This window comes from Phocoena sinus, chromosome 5 (genome assembly GCF_008692025.1).
Source record: "Phocoena sinus isolate mPhoSin1 chromosome 5, mPhoSin1.pri, whole genome shotgun sequence".
Taxonomy (NCBI): domain Eukaryota; kingdom Metazoa; phylum Chordata; class Mammalia; order Artiodactyla; family Phocoenidae; genus Phocoena; species Phocoena sinus.
Window position 1 is genome coordinate 67,267,847 of NC_045767.1, and position 10,648 is coordinate 67,278,494.

Consider the following 10,648-nt stretch of genomic DNA (forward strand, 5'->3'; position numbering starts at 1 on the left):
ATGAGCCTCAGTATATGCTCACTGTAACACATCAGCAAGCTAAATGACACACCCACAGGCGCCGGTGACAGTTCCAAGGCCAACCATAAAGGTCAAAAAGTCGTTGGTGGCCCAATTTCTGGAAATCCTCCCCGTTCCTGAAATAGCTGGAATACTCCTTCCACTCATTAGCCTATGAAATTACCCACCCCTATAAAAACTGACAGCCCCATATCCTGGTGCCTTTCTCCTCTTCTGAGATGGCTCACACTCTGTCTGTGGAGTGTTTTTCTCTCTAAATAAATCCACTTCTTACCTATCACTTTGTCTCTCACTGAATTCTTTCTACAATGAGACATCAAGAGCCTGAGCTTCATTAAGTCCTGAAACCAGGTGTGTGATCTCGGAAGACGGTGGGTTTTGGCTGGGTTCAAGACCCAGGCACATGGGTTCAAGTCCCAATCTGAGGTGCACGGTTTCAGTTCCACATATTTTAGCCTTTCTTTTACTGCAAGATGCTGTAAGTCCTGTTCAGATCACCTCTACTCTTGCACCTTCATATCACAGCACTAGTAAGTCCACGCAGTGGTACGCATATCCTTGGAAGCCATTCCTAAGCCTGAATGTCTTAACATAACTAAATACCTATACATCAAGGTGACTAGGGACCACCTAACTATATCCCACTAAACCTAAACTAAGTGTGTTTGCAAGTCAACTTTCCTTTTGCTAGATTCTCAAAAATTCCTGCAGCCACTAGGGCCCTTCGACACAATGGAGATAAGAAGCTAGAATAGAAAGAGATAGTAGTCTTAACTGTAAACACAACGCAGGGTCTTGGAAAGAGACCACACAAGTAAAGGAAACTGAAGCGTAAGCTTCTTTAACTTCACAGTAAATCCACTTCTGATGAAGACAGAGCTGCTTTGCAAAACTCAATGACCACATGTACTCCAAAGCAGGCCCTTTTTCCCCACCGCTGTTCACAAACAGAGTGCCTGGCATGTGAGCACTGGAAGGTTGGGAAGGACTGGAGGCTTAGCTGGACAATGCCCTTTGGCATGGACATTGAAGTTTGCACTAGGTACAGTGCCCAAGGCAGAGCTTTGCCAAAGAGGCTTTCAGGCAGAGGATTAGGATTACGGCAGTCCAGTGGTTAGGACTCGGCCCTGTCACTTGCCAGGGGAACTAAGATCTCACAAGATGTGCACTGTGACCAAAATAAATAAATAAATAAATAAATAAAATGGATAAAAGGTTTTTTCAAGTATAAGTGAGGTGTCCTTGGAGGACTTCCGGGCAGAACTGGTGAACATATTAAAAGCAAGAGTTTTAGTATACGTGTGATACCTGTGCATAGAATAAACTTCTGGACTATCTCTAGATAGGTTATGGTACCTCTTTTTTTTTTTTTGGTCACTCCGCGTGGCTTGCAAGATGTCAGTTCCCCAACCAGGGACTGAACCCGGGCCACGGCATTGAAAGCCAGAATCCTAACCACTGGGCCACCAGGGAACTCCCTATGGTAGCTTTTAATAATTATTATTGCTTATCTATTATGCCGAAATATTTTGCAAACAAAATGTATCTCTTTTGTAGATTACTTTCAGAAACGTTAATTGTTGTACATCTAAAAAGAAAATGCATGGGTTTCTCCCAAAATATTAGGTAGGTGCCTGTGGAAAGCTGAACTGGGAGATGTACCCAGAAATATCAGTGTGTGGGAAGATCCAGACCAAAGACCTAGAATCTGCCCCTCATTTACAGAAGTGGAAAACCATTTATGCCTTGTTAAGGCAATGCTGTCAGGTTTCAGCCTCCTGTGGCAGCTCAACTAGAATACAGGAGCATTATTAGACTCAGGACGTGCTGCTAAACCAGCTTGGGGCCAGAGTAAGCCAATATGATTGACTCTTCCCTAGCTTACTGTGGGACAAGGTGAGACTATGGATAACAGGAATTATCCGTGGCATAACACCTAATACTTATAGGTTTCCTTATTAGTCTACAAGCTGCGCAGAAAAATAGATTTCCCCAGGTTTGGTTAACAGCCCAGAAAGGTAACCTGGAACCCTTGCAGTAGGGATGTCTTGGATTTAATTAACCATTTTCTGGTTTGTTTCTCTCCCCCATGCATGCATTTGACTTGTCCTTTGAGGCTTTTTGTTTTTTAATTTATTTTTGACTGCGTGGTCTTTGTTGCTGCATGTGAGCTTTCTCTGGTTATGGTGAGCGGAGCTACTCTTCGTTGCGGTGAGTTGGGCTTCTCATTGCAGTGGCTTCTCTTGTTGCGAGCACAGGTTCTAGGCGCGTGGGCTTCAGTAGTTGTGGCACGCGGGCTCAGTAGTTGTTGCACACAGGCTCTAGAGCACAGCTCAGTAGTTGTGGCACGCGGGCTCAGTAGTTGTTGCACACAGGCTCTAGAGCACAGGCTCAGTAGTTGTGGCACACGGGGCTTAGTTGCTCCATGGCATGTAGGATCTTCCCAGACCGGGGCTCGAACCTGTTGTCCCCTGCATTGGCAGGCTGATTCTTAACCACTGAGCCACCAGGGAAGCCCTGTCTTTTGTGCTTTAATTCTTACTTTTCTTTTACAACATATTCCACACATTAGCCATGAACTACCACTAGTTCCCGTGCATGCTCACAATATGCCCTCAGCCTGGAATGCCCACCTACCCAATCTCTGTAAGTTCAAATCTAGAATATCTCTCAAGTGCTTGCTCAAATGTCATCCATGAAATCCCTTCCTGAGTTGTCATTCCTATGAAACTTCCAAAAGCGCTCGATTGGTAATTTTTTATAGCGGATGTGCCTTTCTTATTTGCATTAATTTCCTGTATCACACATTGCCTACTAAAAACAAAGTTTAGCATTTTTTGTTACCCCTCAATACCTAATTCTGTAAATAGATTAGGTGCTCAACAAATAACTTTTAAGGCTCAAAGGCCTAAGCGTAAGAGCTAAAATTAGCTCTTAGATATAACATCTAAGATTCTTAGATATAACATCAAAAGCACACGGAACAAAAGAAAAAATAGATAAATTGGACTTCATTAAAATTAAAAAACTTTTGTGCATCAAAGGATACTATCAACAGAGTGAGAGGCAACCCACTGAATGGGAGAAAAATGTTTGCAAATCATGTATCTAATAAGAGATTATATGTAGGATACATAAAAAAAAACTCTGACAAACTCAAAAAACAAATAATCAAACAACCCAATTTTAAAAATGGACAAAGGACTTGTATATTAATTTGCCAGAGCTGCCATAGGCAAATACCACAGGCTAGGTAGCTTAAACAACAGAAATTTATTTTCTCACAGTGCTGGAGGCTGGAAGTCCAGGATCAAGGTGTCTGCAGGTTTTGTTTCTCCAAGGCCTCTCTCTTTGGTTTGCAGATGGCACCTCCTCCCTGTGTTCCTTTTCTCTGTGCACAAACTCCCTGATATCTACGTGGTGTCTTCAAATCTCCTCTTCTTATAACCAGTCAGATTGGATTAGGGCCCACTCTAATGGCTTCGTTTTAACTTAATTACCTTTTTAAAGGCTCTATTTACAAATACAGTCACATTCTTAGGAGCTGAGGGTTAAGATTTTGACATATGAATTTTTTTTTGGTGGGGGGGACACACTTCAGGCCATAACAGACTTGACTAGACGTTTTTCCAAAGAAGATATATAAATGGCCAATAAGCACATGAAAAGATGCTTGACACCACTAATCATTAAGAAAATGTAAATCAAAGCCAAAATGAGATACCACTTCACATCCATTAGGATGTTTGCTATTAAAAACAAAACAAAACAGAAAACAACAAGTGTTGGAAAGGACAGGGGGGAAAATTGGAACCCATATGCACTGCTGGTGGGAATGAAAAATGGTGCAGCCACTATGTAAAATAGTATGACATTTCCTCAAAAAATTAAACATGGAATTACTGTGTAATCCTACAATTTCATTTCCGGGTATATATCTGAAAGAATTAAAAGCAGGGACTCAAACAGATATTTGTACACCACTGTTCATGGTGGTGTCATTCACCATAGCCAAAAGAGTGACACAGTCCAAATGTCCATTGATGGGTGAATAGATAAAATGGGGTATATATATATATATATATATATATATATATATATATATATACAATGCAATATATAGCCTTAAAAAGGAATGAAATTCTGATACATGCTACAACATGGATGAACCTTGAAGCATTATGCTAAATGAAACATACCAGATACAAAAGGACAAATAGTATATTATTCCTTTTATTTTTTATTAATATTTTAGGGATCAGTATTTTTTTGTTGTTGTTTTACAATGTTGTGTTAGTTTCTGCTGTACAGCAAAGTGAATCAGTTACACATATAAATATATCCACTCTTTTTTAGATTCCTTTCCCATTTAGGTCACCACAGAGCACTGAGTAGAGTTCCCTGTGCTATAGAGTAGGTTCTCATTAGTTACCTATTTTATATATAGTAGTGTATATATGTCAGTCCCAATCTCCCAATTCATCTCACCCTCCTCCCCCTTGGTAACTATAAGTTTGTTTTCTACATCTGTGACTCTATTTCTGTTCTGCAAATAAGTTCATCTGTACCATTTTTCAAGATTCCACATATAAGCGATGTTATATGATATTTGTCTTTCTCCTTCTGACTTAATCACTCTGTGTGACAATCTCTAGGTCCATCTGTGTCCCTGCAAATGGCATTATTTCGTTCCTTTTTATGGCTGAGTAATATTCCACTGTAAATATGTACCACATATTCTTTATCCATTCCTCTATCAATGGACATTTAGGTTGCTTCCGTGTCCTGGCTATTGTAAATAGTGCTGCAATGAACATTGGGGTGCATGCATCTTTTCAAATTATGGTTTTCTCTGGATATATGCCCTGGAGCGGGATTGCTGGATTATATGGTAGCTCTACTTTTAGTTTTTTAAGGAACCTCCATACTGTTCTCCATAGTGGCTGTACCAATAGGATTCCTTTTATATAAGGTACAGACAGAAAGAAGAATGATGGTTGCCAGTGGCTGAAGAGGAGGAATAGAGAGTTATTGTTTAGTGGGTACAGAGTTTCAATTTGAGAAGGTGAAGAATTTCTGGAGATGAATGGTGGTAATGGTTACACAACAATGTGAATGTATTTAATGTCACTGAAATGTACACTTAAAAATGGTAAATTTGGGACTTCCCTGGTGGTGCAGTGGTTAAGAATCTGCCTGCCAATGCAGGGGACATGGGTTCAAGCCCTGGTCCAGGAAGATCCCACATGCCACGGAGCAACTAAGCTCGTGTGCCACAACTACTGAGCCTGAGCTCTAGAGGCTGTGAGGCACAACTACTGAGTCCACATGCCACAACTACTGAAGCCCACATGCCTAGAGCCTGTGCTCCTCAGCAAGAGAAGCCAATGCAACGAGAAGCCCCTGCAACGAGAAGCCCGCGCACCACAACAGAGTAGCCACCGCTTGCCGCAACTAGAGAAAGCCCGCACGCAGCAACGAAGACCGAACGCAGCCAAAAAACATAGATAAATAAATAAATTTATTTTTAAAAAACGGTAAAATTTATGTCATGTATATTTTACCACAGTAAAAAAATTTTTTTTGATTAGAGAGAATCATGAAGACAGGGCCTTGGATAGAGCCTCTCTGATTCACACCCCTCACCTTCAGGGGGAGTAAACTTGAGCAATCCTTAAAAACCAGGATTTATCTGGTTCATGAAAATTTGCTGGATGAGCATTTGTTGCCTTTGTTAACCCAGGATATTCTTCTAGAGAGCTAACTTAAATTCTTCACAAATAGTTTCGTTTATTTCCTCTTTCCTTTTCCTTCCTTTCAAAAGGTATTTACTGAGGACCTCTCCTGTGTATCACACTATTTGGGAGATACGGAGAAAGAATGGCAGTATAGATAGTAAATACACAGACTCTGGATTTAAATGCCAGTTTTGCCCCCCCCCATTATCTAATGGGCACATTACTGTGGGTACCTCAGTTCCCACATCCGTAAAATGGGCACAATAATACTACCCATTTCATAGGGTTTGTGTTGAATATCTTCTGTTTGTCCCTCCAGATCCACTCTCTACCTTTCTCTGCTCAGTTCTTAGCCCTGGGAAGCTGATTACATGAGCTGCATCAATTTGGATTTGGGCAATGCGGATCCCTGGTAGGAGATCAGAGGGAGGTAGGAACAGAGTTCTTTTGTTTTGTTTTGTTTTTAATCCCTGGCTTTTTCCCTGTGGGGTTGCTGCAGAATGGCTGCCTCTTAGACCAAAGGTTATAGCTTTGACCAAGACAGCCCTCTCCACATGGCTTTCTTTTCCTGCGCTTCCATAAACATTCCCTCCCTTTACCACGTCAAGTCTAGTAGGAGTGGTCATGTTCATATTAACTAGCTACCGCAGAGGACATGAGTGCCAAGAGAGGGGCAGTGCCTTTTGAGTAACTCAGCACAGTGTTCTGGTTCTTCATCATTAGCAGCCAGATCCCAGAGGGCTTTGAATATGTCATAATAAATAGTTTGAAGACGACCCAGCCAGCCCTAGAATGAAAGCTGTAAGAGGACAGGGCCCTCATCTCTTTTATTAACTATCCTCTCTCCAGTGTCTGGTACCTAGCTAGTGATCCTTCAATATTTAATGAATAAATGAATGAATATTGAAAAAACAGCTCTGAATAAAATGGAAGGAACTAGTGCTTAAAACTGACTTCCATTTTATGTTTGTATTATATAATCAGTGCCTACTTTTACAAGCTGCTCTTACTAAGCTTACGGTCAGTGATCAATATATGTCTATTGTTATACAATATGGGTAACAATGATACTGATGTCAAGGAAAAGGAGAATTTCTTACTGTCTTTAAAACTGTAGTTGAATTCATGGACAAATAGTCTAGTGATTTGCATTGAGTTTTAAAGTTTTTTTTTATTTTTTGGCTACATTGGGTCTCCGTTGCTGTGCGCGGGCTTTCTCTAGTTGCGGCGAGCGGGGGCTACTCTTCATTGCAGTGTGCGGGTTCTAGGTGCTCGGGCTTTAGTAGTTGTGGCACACAGGCTTAGTAGTTGTGGCTCAAAGCCTCTAGAGCGCAGGCTCAGTAGTTGTGGCACACGGGCTTAGTTGCTCCGCGGCATGTGGGATCTTCCCGGACCAGGGCTCGAACCCGTGTCCCCTGCATTGGCAGGCAGATTCTTAACCACTGCACCACCAGGGAAGTCCCTGTTTGTTTGTTTTGTTTTTAAGGTTCTACTGCAGAATTTTTTCAATAAAAAAAATCTGAATTTTATATTTTGAAAATGTTAACTACAGAATTTTGTTCTTCTTATATGAATTATTTAATTATCAAGCAGTAATAAAAAATGAATAAATATCTTTTAAGCCACCATAACAGTCAAATTCCTACTATACCCATAAAGATAACAAATATAACAATATTACTTAAACTATGGAATACCTAGCTGGTGAAATACTAGGTAGCCAATAAAACTTAAGTAACAATGACATAGGATTGCTTATTGTATTATGTGAAAAGAGTAATATTAAAAAATTTTTATATGGATGAATATTACAATGTAAGAGAAAAGTCCAACAAACACTTAGGCATTAATAAAAGCTAATTGTTGTCTGGATGGTTGTACCATAAATAACTTTTCCTCTTACTTTAAAATTTTTTTTCCAAATTTTCTAATATAAGCATATATTATTTTCATAATGAAAAAATACTAAAGCATAGTAACTCTATCATCTAAAATACAAATTATTTTCCTTACTAATGGAGAGAAGATATGCAAATTAAAAAGAAATAAAAATTATTCCTTTCGACTCCGATGAAAAGGATAAATACACTTAAATACCATTTAGAACACAAACTGACTTTTTCAGGTTTCTAACAAGCCTGCAAATTCCATTATGTGATACTCATTTGACTATTATTGTTATCATCATAATTTATTACTCATTTTTATTTTACTGAAATTTTGTTATAATTAAAGCACAGATGGGTAGGACAATCTTAATCTATAGAGCTACTGTCCAGTTCCTCTGTGTCAAAGTAGCAAATGAAAAGGATTTGGATTGGTAATGTTAGCCTAAAACAATAAAACAGCCAGTTATTTGACCAGCAAAACAGGTTTATGCAGGAGCAGGAAAGAATTGTTATTTGGGACATGCAACTATGGTGAACTACATGCAAGCCCTTTAAAACAAAGGAGGGGAAACTCATAGAAGAGAAAGGGAAGTTAGGAGGAGCTGTTATAAACAAAAAGTACATTGCAGGAATTTGGGAGTTCGAGGTATAGCGGCCTTTCACTAGCTGAGTTGTGACAGTCCCTCACTGGATGAGCTCTTGCCGGGCAAGGAGAATATCTTTCTTCCTCTGGCTGATGGTGGTAAAGTAGTGTCACTTTCTGCTGGAGATGCGAAGTACATCTCTTCCTATTGGGATCAGTATTGATGTTGAGTGGTGTGTGCATGAGAGCTCCCCCTTCTGGCCTCCTGACTCCATTTTAGTGAGCTTTCCCTTTATTAATTTTCACACTAAGGTTACGTCGAGTTTATTGTCTCGTATTTTCCTTGTTTCTTCTAGATTACTGGAAATTTTGATCTACTGTGATGTTGTGTTTCAATAGGTAGGGTAAAGTAAGTTACTCTGTCAGGGTGAGTTTAGGTGCCTGAGATGAAAGAAAATAGAGCTAGGGTAATTGCTACTCATCAGAAACAAGAACTCTCCAACATCCTTGTGAAGAGTAATGGACTTTACGCTTTTACCCAGAACGTTTAAATTTTTCATTTAATCTTGCCGAACACTCTTTGTCGGTCAATGACTAGAGGTAGGGTGAAAGCTAATTGTCAGCTTTGAGATATAGATTTTAAAACTTCTGGGATCCAGGTAGAGTAACGAACAGATGATTTGAAACAATTCCCTTGAATTGATTGTTATACAAACGTGAGTTTCTTTCAGCATTAAATTAAATATGATCTTATTTTGTGCCTCAAAAAAAACAAAAAACGGGGCTTCCCTGGTGGCGCAGTGGTTGAGAGTCCGCCTGTCGATGCAGGGAACACGGGTTCGGGCCTTGGTCCGGGAAGATCCCACATGCCGCGGAGCGGCTGGGGCCCGTGAGCCATGGCCGCTGAGCCTGTGCGTCCGGAGCCCTGTGCTCCACAACGGGAGAGGCCACAACAGTGAGAGGCCCATGTACGCAAAAAACAAAAAAACAAAAAAAACGTTTCACATGTCGGGGGAAGTAACCTGATCTTTGACTTTCAACCAGTAGGCAGTACAGTCCCAGCCAGGTCCATCTCCTGCCCATGTTGAAATTATAAGAAGATAGAAGAGGTGGTGGATATCCTCATTTTCTGAAGCCCTAGAAAACATCTCTAGTGTGATATATATGGATCAGGCCACCAAGATGGGCTGTTCTCTTGCTCTCTGTCCATCCCCCTGCTCTACCAGTGCCTGCTTCACCCTACTCACCTGACCGACCTTCCTACGTACATGCCCCAGGCCCCAGCTAAAGATTGTTCTAACTTTAGCCACCAAGGTAGCATATCAAAGGGGTGGTGAGGGGCGTACCCCTCTGCTAGTTTCCCTGGTAAACATGAGCCAACCTGACGTCGCTCCCCCATAACTGGTAACCCCCAATCCCTCCACGGTACCCAACCTCCAACGCCCCCCTCCCCGAACACTACTGCCACGTCCTGCCCATTATCCACGGTAGGGTGTCACTCCAGGACCTTGCTTCAGACATGTAAATGCCCCTGTCCATTAAACCACTGAAGTCTCTGTTGCTGACTCATGCTCTTTCTTCTGTCTTAAAGCTGGGCAAGTGCAGGGCTTCCGAGCCTGCGGGGTGTAGCCCAACATATATATATATATATATATATATATATATATATATATATATATATATATATATATAATATATAAAAATTTCTATCTCTAGTAAGTGTCTGATTATTTTCAAAACAAGGTAAAACGATGACATATTATAAATGTATAATATTTATAAAATAAGAAATTATGTCAAAGATTTTATGTCAAACATATGTCAAAGATTTTCTGTAGCTCATTAAGTGATGAGAGAACTGGGAAGTTTCTTAAAACTTCAAAGGAGAAGTCAAATTTCTATGGAGTAAAGAAATGTTGAATGAATTTACAAATGGAAGCAAAACTGGATTTTTCTACAGGAGTGGGTGGGTAGGGAAGTCAATCGCACCTCCATCCAGGCAGAATTTTTTACATGTCTGAGGATGTTAAAGGCAGAATAGTCCTTGCCTCCCCCTACCTCCAAGATGTCCACGTTCTCATCCTTAGAACCTGTAAATATGTTAGGTTACATGGCGAAGGGGAATTAAGTTTGCAGATAGAATTAAGATGGCTAATCAGCTGACCTTAGTACAGAGAGAGTATCCTGGATTATCCAGGCGAGCCCAACACACACACACACACACACACACACACACACACACACACACAAATTAAGACCTCACACTATAACTGCAGAGCTTATGGAGCTTACTTTGGGGCAGCAAATAAAAGTAGGAATGTATTCCTAATGAGGTGAGTGACTCAGCACTTAGCAATTGCAAAAATGCTCTATCCAACCACAGGATCATTAATCACTGATGGAAGCAGAAATGAGCA